This window comes from Suncus etruscus, chromosome 13 (genome assembly GCF_024139225.1).
Source record: "Suncus etruscus isolate mSunEtr1 chromosome 13, mSunEtr1.pri.cur, whole genome shotgun sequence".
NCBI lineage: Eukaryota > Metazoa > Chordata > Mammalia > Eulipotyphla > Soricidae > Suncus > Suncus etruscus.
The window spans coordinates 59,928,436-59,943,354 of NC_064860.1; the positions used below are offsets into that span (position 1 = coordinate 59,928,436).

General features: G+C 35.0%; 1 non-coding gene across 1 annotated transcript; it reads right to left on the reverse strand.

Annotated features, from left to right (window-relative positions):
- Positions 1-1,691: 1,691 nt before the first annotated feature.
- Positions 1,692-1,823, reverse strand: LOC126026405 (small nucleolar RNA SNORA51). Its single transcript, XR_007501691.1, has one exon. It is a non-coding gene; the product is annotated as a small nucleolar RNA SNORA51 (small nucleolar RNA).
- Between the last annotated feature and the right edge of the window lie 13,096 nt (positions 1,824-14,919).

Consider the following 14,919-nt stretch of genomic DNA (forward strand, 5'->3'; position numbering starts at 1 on the left):
CAAAGATACAGTATGGTGGGTTGGGCACATCCCTAACCCAGATTAAATCCCCAGCATACCATAAGGTTTCCTGAGTCTGCCATGAATTATTCCTGAGTGTAGAGCAGTGCTTCTCAATTATTTTCTCTCATGCTCTCCTAGGAAGAAAACATTTTTCGCGCCCCCCCCCCCCGCGACTGTAAATAGTATCTTTGTTAAAAAACTTTAACCTAAAAAACAAAAATATATAAAATAATTTGAGCTGATTTTTAATCAGAGATGATGTCTGGATTAATGGCTACAATGAGCATGTTTTGCAATGCATAGCTTTTCTAAGCGGGGTTTGAAACAGGAAACAGCAACTCTCAGCTCCAGAGACATACAGAAACATAAACATGGGGCTTAGCTTGTTAAGACAGTCTTTGCCGAGGTCAAATGTGCTCCCCTTTACGGAGCCTCGTGCCCACCCTGGGGACACGCCCCACTATTTGTGTGGCACTGGTGTAGTGCCAGGAGTGACTCATGAGCATCACTCAGTGTGGACCCCCAAATCAACCGAACAACAACAACAAAAATTGTTCCAGAATCATGGAAATCTAGCTAAAATAAATGTTGCATTGCATATATTTTTGCTTAAAAATTATTTTACTTTTCTAAAAAGAAAGGCTGATGTGAAGAACAAAATAAGAATTCAAAATAGATTATAATTTTTAAAAACATTAAATCTAACATATTTTATTAATACATTTATAAAAATATGTCATAACTTGGATCAAATTTTAGAATTCCTTCCAAAATTATGCATTAAAACTGAAGTCATCGAAAATTTACAATATTATAAATTTCTTTTTTTTTTTTTTGGTTTTTTGGGCCACACCCGGCTGTGCTCAGGGGTTACTCCTGGCTGTCTGCTCAGAAATAGCTCCTGGCAGGCACGGGGGACCATATGGAACACCGGGATTCGAACCAACCACCTTTGGTCCTGGATCGGCTGCTTGCAAGGCAAACACCGCTGAGCTATCTCTCCGGGCCCACAATATTATAAATTTCTATATAACCCTTAACAACTTGATTATTTTTATAATCTGTCTCTGTATCTCACTTTCAATAAAATTTTCAAAAGTATGTTGGCAATATGAAGATAATTTTCCCTTAAATATCAATAGTCAAATACTGACATAATCAGAGCTTCATTATTACACTAACTATATATATATATATAGTATTGATAGAGCAATACTAATATCTAAATTATGCCTAAAACATAACCTGTACTCATTTTACCAAATGAGGCACAATATTTTTTAGTATTTTTTATTATCAATTTTGGTATAAGATTCATAATGATTATACATTTGTCATTTTTGTTTGTTTTTTTTTTCATTTTGTTTTTGTTTTTTGGGCCACACCCGCTGATGCTCAGGGGTTACTTCCTGGCTATGCGCTCAGAAATCGCTCCTGGCTTGGGGGACCACATGAGATGCCAGGGGATTGAACCAGAGTCCGTCCTAGGTCAGTCATGTGCAAAGCAAACACCCTACCGCTGTGCCACTGTTCCGCCCCCTATTATGATATTTTGAAGTATCAGAATCTGGATTTTTAAAAATTCCCTTCCTTATTATTACAGGTAAGCATTAAAAGCTAATATTTCGTCAAGAATAATATATGGATGATGTTCATTATATCAGATCAGAAGGCTAATGTGTCCTTTTTTTTGTCCCCCATTCACAATACAGACCAGGCAAAGGGCCTGTGTGAAGGTGTATATGGAGTTCATGTACTGTACCGCCTCTTTCTATAGAGTCAGTGTAAAGAACACAGCCTGTGGTAAGCATTGGGAGGCCTTACCTTTTCTTTCTTTTTTATTTTTTTATACATATATAAAACCCCTTCACAAGTGCAACATTCCCATCACCAATATCCAAGCCTGTCTAGAGTATAGGCCGGTGTGGGGTGGGGAGGAAGGAGACTTGGGATAATGTATCTTTTTCTTAATGGTGCCATTAAATCTGGTAGTTTCAAGACCTTCCCATTGTAAAGGTACCTACTTAGTATCTACTTAGTAATATATCAATATTTTGACATAATATCAGACAGTCAACAGCTTTAGCAATAACAGTTAGTAACTAAATAACAACATTGGCAAGTGTTTTCTTTGTGGTTTACACTTGTTGGTGTTCAGGACTTGCTCTTGGTTCTATGCTCATGGGTCACTCCTGAAAGTAGTTTGAGAATGATGTTCTGGTGCTAGCGTTGGCAGCATGCAAAGCTATCTTATTAAACCTGATGCTATCTTTTCACACCCTATATTGGTGTTTGAAATGGTCTTTAACTTAAAAATAAAAATCACTGTGCATTGTTCTATATAAAAAAGAGTGATCATCCTGTCACCTTTGTAATATAGCTTTGTACTATTAAAGTACATAGATATACTATGTATATGAACTCAGTATCTTTTTAATCAATGTTAATTTTGATATTTATATTAGCTCCAAATTAGCTAATAGTTTATTCAATCTGAGTTCTATTTTCTTTGGATGCATATTGGCCCTATCAGTACTTAATCCTTTAGTCATAAATGCTAGCACTTATGTGAAGCATGTAAATTCATAAGTATGAATATTATACATAGATGTAAATATATATGTACATGTATATAAATATATATGTACATGTATATATGTAAATGTATATGTACATATATATTTACATCTATGTATACATATTCATATATCTATATATTCATATACATATATATTATATTAGCACACAGACTATTTTAGAACTAGAAGTTATATTACCAGTTATCCCTAACATTGAAGGTAGACACTTAGCTTTCTGCCCTCTCTGGAAATTGTTTTTGATTTAGTAGAGTGGCCTTGCACACTCCCTTTCTGGGATAGGATGCATATGAGGTAGAAATAATATATATATATATGTATATATACATATATACATATTCAGTTGTTAATTGAGAATGACAATTTGTAAGTTCTATCCTTTCTATTCAGTTCAGGCTATCTGAAGAATCATGCTCGCTTCAAAACTTTCTATGTATTTGACTAAAGTTATGTTAAGACTTTTACCACAAGCAAAAGTTCTTCCTCATTTCTAATTAGCCTTTATTCAGCTCTCCCAATGATCAATATATTCATAAGAACTCTCAATTTTCTTCTTTTTATTTCAGATTTTACTTGCATGCAAATTAACATGTTAGTTGGTTTGATGACAATATTTTGGGAAACAATGCTAATATGGGATTTTAAAACTAACTCTTTAATGATTAGTCAATAGAAATATTGAGTACAAGTAATCCTGACAACTAATCCTAATGAACTTTAAAGAGTTCATGAAATGAAATGCTATGTTGCAAAAGATAAGCACACAAAATAAATGATCTCAGTTATCTGTGGAATATCGATAACTGAGTATGAGAATAGATACTGAAAGAGGGAATAACAGAATAGGAGAATGCAAATCAATGGGGGGGGGCTACACATTGACCTTAGGCCCTTGACCTAGAGAAATGATACTGACAGGGAAGGAAAGAAATTGAAATGGGAAGTCCAAAGAGGTGGACAGGGAATAACAGGACCAGAGAACAGGGACCTCAAGCACATCTGTGATAGACTGGTATATCTATATATCACATCACAGATCTAACAACAATGAAAACATAAGAACTAAACTACATCATCCAAACTAAAAAATATTCCTGTGAAGGAGGCAAGTTAGGAGGTAAGAGGGAACCTGAAGTGTTATGGAGGAAGTTGATACTACTGATGAGATCAGTGTTGGAACATTGCATGCCTTACATTTAAATACAAATTTACCTTGTAAATTACTGCCCAAATTAAAAGAAATTAGGGGCTGGAGTGATAGCACAGCAATAGGGCATTTGCCTTGCACACAGACATTACAGGATGATGGTGGTTCGAATCCTGACCTCCCATATGGTCCCCCAAGCCAGGAGCAATTTCTGAGTGATTAGCCAGGAATAACCCCTGAGTGTCACCGGGTGTGGCCCAAAAACCAAGCCCCCCCACCCAAATTTAAAAGCTGAAAATGCAATAAGGGAACATTATATTAAGTTTTTGATACCTTTGCATGGGTATAAGTAAGCATTGAATTTTTATAGAGTTTTGAGGTACAACTGAAGCTTTGGGAAGAGAATAAAAGATTAAACGAGTCTATAAAAATCACAAGTCTTTCTTGAAAACACATTAAAATATTCTTATATCTTATAATAACGGTTAATTAATAAAAAACAAGTACTATGTTCAGACTCAAGAACAGCAGATCTCCAAGGAAAACTTGTTGACTGGTCTAGTTAGGTCTCCTTAATGAAAGCCTAAAGCCACGAGTAGCAAGAATGTGACCCAATGATATCAGGTAAGGGTACTTGTTCTCTTATGATATAAGATAAAGGCATTTGTTTCACACACTGGAGAATTTTAAAGCTGTAAGCTCTCCAAGGTCCTCAGATCCTGCAGATACATTCTAGCACTCTTAGAGAAAAATGACAATTCGTCTAAAAATAGGATATTACTTAATAAGATTAAATTTAAAACAAATTTTGAAATTTTGGTTTTGATTAAAATTTAATAGGAATGAAGGGGGAGTAGGCTTTGAAGGGAAAAAGTAACATTGCTTTAAACATAGATAAATACAACCATCAAAATTTAAATAGAATTTCTATCATTCTCATTAAGTAATTACTGGTTTTTGGTAGAAAAACTTTTGCAAAACATAAGAGTGATTATTGTAAGATTTCAAATTAATTATTACAGGCTTTCTTTGAAAATTAAGTTGAGACAAACATCATATATTTATTACGAATGCAGACAAATACCCCAGTCTTTAGACAAATAATAAAGGAAGTTGCCAATATTTATCTTAAGACAAATGAGTAGAAGTATATATTTAAAGAAATAATATATATTGATCACTTTGTAAGAGTTTTTACGAGAAGCATTTGGATTTTAATGAAAATAAAAAAAATAGGTAAGAAGTTACATATTTTCTCATTGCCTATCTGGATTAAATCAGGCACAGTCATATAAAGGTGTTGGCTCCAAACCAGAATTTTTCAAGATTAAAGCTGACGGCTATTTTATATCCAGCCAAAATTCATTATCTCTAGAAACAATTGCATGTCATCTTTAATTATGGAAATTCACATGATCCTGGATATGGCACTTTATAGAAAGAACTAAATTTATTTCTTAATCATTACTCATGTGACAAAATGATTAAGAAGTAAAGTATCTTTTACTGACTGAAAAAAATTGCTAAAAATGGGCATGCTGTATAAAAATTTTCATTTTCAAAGATTTTTGAGTTGTGAGCAAAAGCATTTGTAGCAAGCAGATCTGTGTCTGTGAGCACTCTTTCTCTAGATTTCTCATAAAAGAGCAATGTTAAGGTGGACCACGCACTATCACACGTAAACAAGCCCACATTACATACCCTCCTCTCCTCCTTTTCCAGCCAGTATGAATGGAGAGATGATGACCAGCACTGCACTTACTCTCATGGACTGGTCTACATGATAATCTGGGATAATCATTATCTCTCAGGAATTTCAACTAAGAATCATAGAGAAATTTCTGAATTTATATTTCATTGAAGATTGTATAAGTTTACCATCTGTAGAAAGCAGAATAGTGGAGGACTTAAAATGAATAAAGAGTAGCTGAGGGTTAGGGGAAAAAGAAAGTAAAAAAGATTTTAAAAGGGTTGTCTTGAATTAAGAAAATTATTGTATTGATAGTGTATTAAAAAGTCAGGTTTTGTGCATATATGGGATCACATGATTCACTGTTAGCAAACATGAACTCCTTCAAGTATATAATAGTGCAAGGTTATTTACACCATAAAGCAAAAGCAATAACATCAGGAGCAGGATGCACCAAGTTCAATAGAGTAATTTTTTTTCAGGAGAGCTGGGGCCCTGGAATCCTCAAAGAAATTCTTCATTGATGGGGATAAGTATAAGGGGATATTTGGAAAATTCCATCCTATAAATAGAATCCTAATTTGATCCTGTTATCTTCTAGTCTTCTTTATTGCTTCTCAATAGAAATTACCTATCTCTTGTACCTTCTATTTTTCATGCTGTTATTCTGAAGTTATGTTTTAAGCATCTTCTATTATAATTTCTTTTGAATATTGACATGTAAATTTTCATTTGCTGAGTTTTCTGAAATAATTGGAAAATGTTTTTGTATAAAGACACTTTTTGCCCTAAAATATAATAATCTAAATGCAAGAAAATAAAACCATATAGAAGAATTTTATAAAATAAAAAAGAGGAAATAGAGTTGGCTAATTTTAGGTCATCCTTTGCTTTACATATAATTCTTAGCACAATACAGAAATTCTTTTTTTTGTTTTTTTTTTTTTTTTGTTTGTTTTTTCGGACAACACCCATTTGATGCTCAGAGGTTACTCCTGGCTAAGCGCTCAGAAATTGCCCCTGGCTTGGGGGGACCATATGGGAGGCCGGGGGATCGAACCTCAGTCCTTCCTTGGCTAGTGCTTGCAAGGCAGACACCTTACCTCTAGTGCCATCTCACCGGCCCCAGTACAGAAATTCTTTTAGTGACTCTCTAGGTTTATTTTAGCATCAAATATCAAATAATTATTTTTCTGATATGATATAAAAACAAATAACTGGAATTCAATTGAAGAATAATAAGAACCTAAGACAAAGATTCTCAATACTTCCATGAACATATACTGGATATATAGAAACAATTTACATTCTTATTCACAGTTCTTTTAGTACATCTTTTGTCACCCAAGGAAATATGTGTATTCATTTATCCAGTATATGAACCTACTCTCCTTCTTTTCAATGAAAATGAATGAGGTTGATTTTCATGATAGAGTTATTTTTGTCATTCTCCATTTATTCAAATCCTAATTATTAGGTATGCAATTTCCCCTAGTCTCAATAATCTAACCAGTAAATTATAACTCAGGGACCATAGTATTTGAGTTGGTGTCCTATCAATCATAGAGTATCTGCTACTGTCAGTTTGGGCTCCCATCATACCACAACCCACTGATTGGGCCTCAGCCTATGGAGCTTCCAATGTATAATATAAAATTGGTCAAATGGGGCAAGTGGGAGAGAAAAAAAAAAGAGGCAGGGTTACGCCTTACTGGTTGACAGTACTTTTCATAAACAAGGGAATGTTCGCATAAGACTTGTTTAGGACAGTTGCAAGTGAATTTGTCCATGCTTTCTCTTCTCACCAAATAAAATTTTTTAGCCTTTAATAGAGTTCAGTCATTATGTAAATTTTAGTAACCACTACAGACTACCAGATAGTCTCAGGATTGTAGTTTTGGAAGAGATTTTGTTATTTTGCTTTCTGAGAGCAAGGAAAGCAAAAGGGGGATCTACATTACCAGAAGGAAAGTTATAACATATTCCAAGAGAGAGGAGGATATGAAATGCCCTTATTGCCCTGACATATGCACTAAATTTATTCTCTTGATAACTTTTTCATTTAACTATGGTGCTCATTACTTTGTTACAGGAAGTTATCCTTTATTAGTTGGGCTCACTAGACTTAATAACTTGCTGCTACAGTATTTGTAAATAAATTTTGAGCCATATTGAACTACATTAAATCACTTTTATGTTCTGGCCTCATGTTCACTTATTGCTCAGTGCAGACGCCTGTGGTATAGTTTCATCAAGAAACTCAAATTAGGACTGTGTCATCAATATAATATACCTTTTTTTTGGAGAGGGGTAATGTCTTTTCCTCAGTAACCCACATTGACTGTCTTCCCAAGATAAGAATAAAGGATCCTCTTCTAGTAATGTCTTCAATTTTTCCATCATTGAGTCTAATGTAATGTGGGATTGTGGCAAATGTCTTTAAATATGTTGAGAAAGTTAATTAAATTCACATTGCATTGATGGCTTTTTATCATAAATGGGTGTTGTATCTCATAAAATGCTTTGTTTGCATTTATTGATTTGATCATATGATTTTTATTTTTTTCAGTATATGGTGACATGTTGATTGACTAGCATATGCTAAACCATTCTTGCATCCTTGATTAATTCTACTTGGTTAGGATGTCTGATATTCTTGATGTATTAGTGGATTAGATTTCTACATATCTATAGTTTTCCTTTATGATTATGTCTCTGATTTAGATATCAGAGTAGTTTGCCTCATAGAAGTTGTTTGGATAAATTCCTATTGCTTCAGCTTTCTGAAAGAGACTGAAAAGGACTAAGAGTAGTAGGGTTTTGAAGAATTCAATCAACCCATCTGGCCAAAGCTTTTATTTTTGAGGAGACTTTTGATTGTCATTTAAATTTCCTCAATAGATTGTAATTGTACTGTATGAGTGCTCTGTTTTTTTTTTTTTTGGTTTAATCTTGGTAAATTATAGGATACAAGCACTTATCATTTTCTTCTAAGTTTTTCTATTTTATGGCATTAAGTGTTTTGAAGTGATCTCTAATGATCCCTTTAATATCTGTGTTATACCTGTTGTGACAACTTTCCTTATATTTGTTTTTTTTTGTAGTTGGGTTTCAGTCATAAACAGAACACCCCTATTCACCAATGCAACATTCCCACCACCAATGTGCTCCATCTCCCTCCCCCCCCTGCCTATATTTGAGACAGGCATTCTACTTCTCTCACTCATTAACTAACATTGTCATGATAGTTGTTAGAGTAGTTATTTCTCTAACTGCACTCACCACTCTTTGTAGTAAGCTTCAATATCATGACTCAGTCCTTCTAGCCCTCATCTCTATTGTCTCTGGCATTATCACAATAATGTCTTTTACATTTCTTAAAACCCATAGATGAGTGAGACTATTCTGTGTCTAACTCTTACCCTCTGACTTATTTCACTCAGTATAATAGTTTCCATGTCCATTCATGTATAGGAACATTTCATGACTTCATCTCTCCTTATAGGTGCATAATATTCCATTTTCTATATGCAACAAGTTTCTTTGGCCATTCATCTGTTGAATAGCATCTTGGTTGTTTCCAGAGTGTGGATATTGTAAATAGTACTGTAATGAATATAGGTGTGAGGAAGGCATTTTGTATTGTGATTTTTTGTTTCTAAAGTATATTCCTAGGAGTGGTACAGCTGGATCATGTGGGAACTCAATTTCTAGTTTTCTGATGAATCTTCATATTGTTTTCCATAAAAGCTGGACTAGATGGCACTCTCACCAGCAGTGAATAAGAATTCTTTTCTCTCCACATCCCTGCCAGCACTGGTTGTTCTTGTTCTTTGTGATGTGTGCCGGTCTCTGTGGCATGAGATGATACATCATTATTGTTTAGATTTATATCTCACTGATGATTTAGTGAGGTGGAGCATATTTTCATGTGCTTTTGGCCATTTATATTTCTTCATTGAAGAAGTGTCTGTTCATTTCTTCTCCCCATTTTTTGATGGGGTTAGATGTTTTATTTTTCTTGTTAAGTTTTGCCAGTACCTTGTATATCTTAGATAATAGCCCCTTATCTGATTGGTATTGGGTGAATATTTTCTCCCATTCTGTGGATGGCTCATGTATACTGGACACTATTTTCTTTGAGGTGCAAAAACTTCTCAATCTAATATTGTCCCTGTTGTTTATCTCCACTTTCACTTGTTTGGAGAGTGATGTTTCCTCCTTGAAAATGCCTTTAATCTCAATGTTATGGAGTGTTTTACCTAAGTCTTGCTCTACATTCCTTATGGTTTTGGGTCTGATATCAAGATCTTTAATCCATTTAGATTTGACCGTGTGCCTGGTCTTAGATGGAGGTCTGAGTCCGATTTTTGTTGTTGTGTTGTTGCTTTTTTGGGCTACTCCTGGTGACTCGCAGGGGTTACTCCTGGCTATGCAATCAGAAATCACTCCTGACTTGGGGGAACATATGGGACACTGGGGGATCAAACCACGGTAAGTCCTAGGCTAGCATGGCAAGGCAGATGCCTTACCACTTGTGCCACCTGAATTCACATTTTTGCATGTGGCTGACTAGCTGTCCCAACACCTCTTGTTGAAAAGGCTTTCCTTGCTCCATTTTGCATTTCATGGCATTTTTTAAATCAAAGATTAATAGATTGTATGTCTAGGGAATATTCTCTGAACACTCAAGTCTATTCCACTGATCTGAGGGTCTGTCTTTATTTAAATATCTTGCTGTTTTAATAACTATTGCTTTGTCATACAATTTAGAAGTTGGGAAAAGTGATGCCTATTCCTTTTTTTCAAGGGTTGCTCTAGTTATTTGAGGGTATTTATTGTTCCAGATAAATTTCAGGAGTGTTTGATCCACTTCTTTGAAGAATGTCATAGGTATCCTTAAAGGATTGCATTAAATCTGTAAATGCTTTGGGAGTATTGCCATTTTAATAATGCTAATCCTCCCAATCCATGGGTATGTGTCTATATTTCCTTGTGTCCTCTTTTATTTCTTGATGAAGGGTTTTGTAAGTTTTCTTTGTATAGGTTCTTCACATCTTTAGTTCACTTTACTCCAAGATATTTGAGTTTGTGTAACACTAATGTGAATGGGATTATGTTTTAAATGTCCATTTCTTTATCATTTTTGGTGTATGAGAAGGCCATTGAATTTTAGTGTTAATTTTGTATCCTGCTACTTTGCTATATGAATCTATTGTTTTTAGAATTTTTTTGAACAGAGTCTTTAGGGTTTTCTAAATATAGTATCATGTCATCTGTGAACTGGGAGAGCTTGATTTCTTCCTTTCCTCTCTGGTTGCCTTTGATATCTTATTCTTGCCTAATCGCTATGGTAAGAACTTCCAGCACTATGTTGAAAAGGAGTGGTGAGATAGGGCAGCCTTGTCTTGCACTAGATTTTAGAGGAAACTTTCCTTATATTTATTTGATTCAATTTATTAAAATGTCCTCTCTTTCTTTGTAAGTCTTGCTAATGACCTGTCCACCAGTCCATCTTGCTTATTTGTTCATAAAACCAATTTTTGATTTTGTTCGTAATTTGAATTTAAGACATTCAATGTCATCAATTTCTGCTCAATGATTTATAATATCCTTTCTTCTGCTTACTTTGTATTCATTTTCTTTTTCAGTTGATCAAGATGTGCAAGTTATTTATGTGGGCCCTTTTCTCTTTTTCTCATGAACGCATGCATTGCTATGAACTTTTTGCTTAACACTGCTTTTGCTATGTCCAATATTTTCTAGTAACCCATATCTTCATTTTAATATATTTTTGTAAATCTTTTGTTTTACTCTCTAATATTTTTTTTGACCCACTGGTTTTGGTTGTGATCTGTTTAATATCCAAGTGTTTGAGTTTTCTCCCTTATATGTTTATGATTAATTTCTATTTCAGTGTGCTATGCATCAAAAAGATAACTAATAAAATTTCTATGCTCTTACTTTTATGGAGTATGTTTTGTGACTCTGCTGATGGTAATAATGTGTAATTTACTTTGGTGATTAAAAGACCTATATATCTACTTAGCCCAACTTTTCATTTCTTCCTTCAAAGCCAAATACATTGTTCATTTATTGCATTTTTGTCTAGCTCATCTATCTACATATGATAAGCCAGTGTTATAGTCTTCACCTCTTACTGTGTTTTAGTCGATATCTTATTTCAAGTTCATTAGAAGTTGTTTTAAATATTTTAATGGTTCATCATTAGATGCACAAGTCTTTAGAAGTGTGAATTCTTACTGATGTATATATCCTTGATTATTAAGGGATAATCATTTATGACTCTTAGAAGTGATTTTTTTAGTGTGAAGTTTGACATAAAGTATATAATCTCTGAAAGGTCACTCGACATTTGTTTTGTGTTTGATCCACACAAAAACAGTGCTCAGAATTTACTCCTGACTCTGTAGTCAGGTATCACTCCTTTCACGCTTGGGAGGACCATATGGGTTACCAGGAATTGAACCCAGCTCTATTACATGCACTGAAAGTACTCTAAGTGCTGTATTATTGCTCTGTCCCCCACTTGACAATATTAAGAAAATTGTTTCCTTTAAGATCTTGAACAAGGCAAGTTTGCCCACTCTGGTTATTATTATTAAATATAGTATTGGAAGTCCTGGCCATAGCAAGTAGGCAAGAAAGAAATATTATGGACATATAGAAAAAGAAGTCAAACTCTCATTATATACAGTTGGTATGAAACAATACCTAGAAAACCCTTAAGATTACACCAAAAGCTCTTAAAATAATTGACTTGCATTGAAGTGACAGGCTACAAAATTAATGTGCAGTAATAATGGCTTTTCTATATGCAAATAGTGAAAGAGATGAGAGATAAAAATATGAATTAAAATTGTGCCTCAAAAAGGCAAGGATTTAAAAATTTGATTAAAATTTTGATTAACAAGATACAAAAGAATTATACATAAAAAATTACAAAACACAAAAAGAAATAAAAGAGGACATGGGGAAATGAAAACATGTTCTTTGCTCGTGGATTACTTCTAATCAACATTGTCAAAACTGCAATATAGCCCAAAGCTATATAGAGTAATGAAGTAATTTAAAAAAATTACTTTGATAAAGGTACAAAAAGTACAAGGTGTGGAGCAAGGAAAATCTTGTCGACAAACGGTACTGGATACTTTTAGTCACATGAAAAGAAAAGAAATTCAGACCCCTTTTTAACTTTAGGTATATAAGTCAAATGAAAACAAGTATCACATCTGATTCTGAAGCTATATTGAGGAAAATATAGACAGAATACTCCATGACATTGAAGCTAATAGTACCTTGAATCCTTTTTTAGTATTATTGGTCAAGAAAATGGAAGCAAAGGTAAACAAATGGAGCTATATCAAACTAGAAAGCTTCTGCACTGCAAAAAAAAATATAACCACAATATTTTATATTACAAATACTTCATAGACTTAAAGAAGATATTTCAGCACTCAACCAATACAGGATTGTTATATAAGATACATAAAACATGTATATAGCAGAAACTTACAAGAAATAAACAATAATTCTATCAAAAAAGAAGATGTACTGGGGCCGGAGAGATAGCATGGAGGTAAGACGTTTGCTTGCATGCAGAAGGTCGGTGGTTCAAATCCTGGCATCCTATATGATCTCCTGAGCCTGCCAGGAGCAATTTCTGAGCATAGAGCCAGGAGTAAACCCTGAGTGCTGCTGGGTGTGACCCCCCCAAAAAATGATGTACTAAGAGAAACTACACACAGATGCCCTAAAGTTATATGGAAGATGCTCTTTATCGCTAATAAATAAGGAATACAAATCAAAACAAAGATGAGTTATCATCTCACACCACTGCAAATAGCACATATCACAAAGAACAAAAACAATCAGCTTTGGTGTGAATGTAGCAAAAAAAGCTCTCATTGATTGCTGGTGGGAATGTTTTGCTCTTATTGTAAAAAACATGGACACCTTAAAAACTAGGAATTGGACAGAGACAGGGGCTGAGCTCAGAAGACTCAACATGCCAGGACTTCTTTGACTGGTATGTTGGGGGCTCTGCACAGGACAGCTAGCCATAGGCCCCCTGGGTTGAACACTTAGTCCAGGGGACTGAGATCCCCCCACACCAGACTGGTCTTCATGGCCACACCTGGTAAATCGGGCCCTGGGGGGTGGGTGGGGGAGAGAAATCCCTCCCCTATGCATACACAAACTACAGAGGCAGGGGCTGGGCTCAGAAGACTCAACATGCCAGGACTTCAGGGTGTCTTTGACTGGTATGTTGGGGGCTCTGGGCAGAACAGCTAGCCATAGGCCCCCTGGACTGACCACTTAGTCCAGGGGACTGAGATACCTCCATGCCAGACTGATCTTCATGGCCACGCCTGGTAAATAGGGCCCTGGGGGGAGGGATGGGAGAGAAATTCCTCCCCTATGCATACTGGACCCCATTCAGGAGTTCTTTTCTTACTAGTACTCATTTTCTTTTATTTTCTCTTTTAATATAATTTTTATTTTGATCATAGTGGCTTACATATGTTGACAATATTTTAGGTACATATTTACATAAAATCAGGGGCAATTTCCATCACCAATTTGTCCTCCCTACACCTCCGTTTTTGTCCTACCTCCCATATCTTCCTCCCTCACCCCTGGGGCTGCAAGAATATGTGGTCCCCTCTGTGACTAGCTTACAACTTAGTAGTCTTGCACCTGTTTGGTCTTGGTGCCTTCCTTATTTCCCCCTATAACTGGGAGGCAGGACATGCTAGTTCAAGTTATGTGGTTTTGTTTGAAGAAGAGAAAAGTAATAAACTGGGGTAAAAGTCTAATAAGCTGAAAATGGGCGAAATCCTTCTAGAGGCTCTCATCATTGGTTTGAGAGATGAAGAAAAAGAAGGTGAAACACCCCAACAGTACAAAAAGAAGTGTCAAATATCCAGTGAGGACTCCAACAATAACGATAAGCACCACAAAAAAACAAAAAACAAAAAAAACATGGTCTTGAGATAAGAAACCTGGCAGAGAATATAAAGAAAGAAAAGAAGAAATAAATGGGGACAACAACTTCAATATCCACACCAAAACAAATAAATTGACAAAATGTAGATAGGTAAATAAAAAATAATAATAATAAATGAAGATAAAAAATAAAATATAAAAAATAAAAAATGTTTTGTGCTTTTTTTTCCCTCCTGCACTGGCACAGTAAATATTGGGGTCATTCAAAAAGAAATTCACTTGGCCTAAGAGATATGGGGTTTCTCCACCCTTGGAGTATATTGTCATGGGATTAACTATAGACTCCGTTCAGGTTCATTTACTGTCCTGGTGGTGCTTTCATGGTGTTTGGAAGACTTATGCTCTGTCCTGGGTGATAAAATCAGACCTCTGTATCTAGAGATCTCAGTATCTGCACAGGTCCAGGAGTGGGACTTATGATGAAGTCTTTCTTTGTGGTTCTAGAAGTTCTG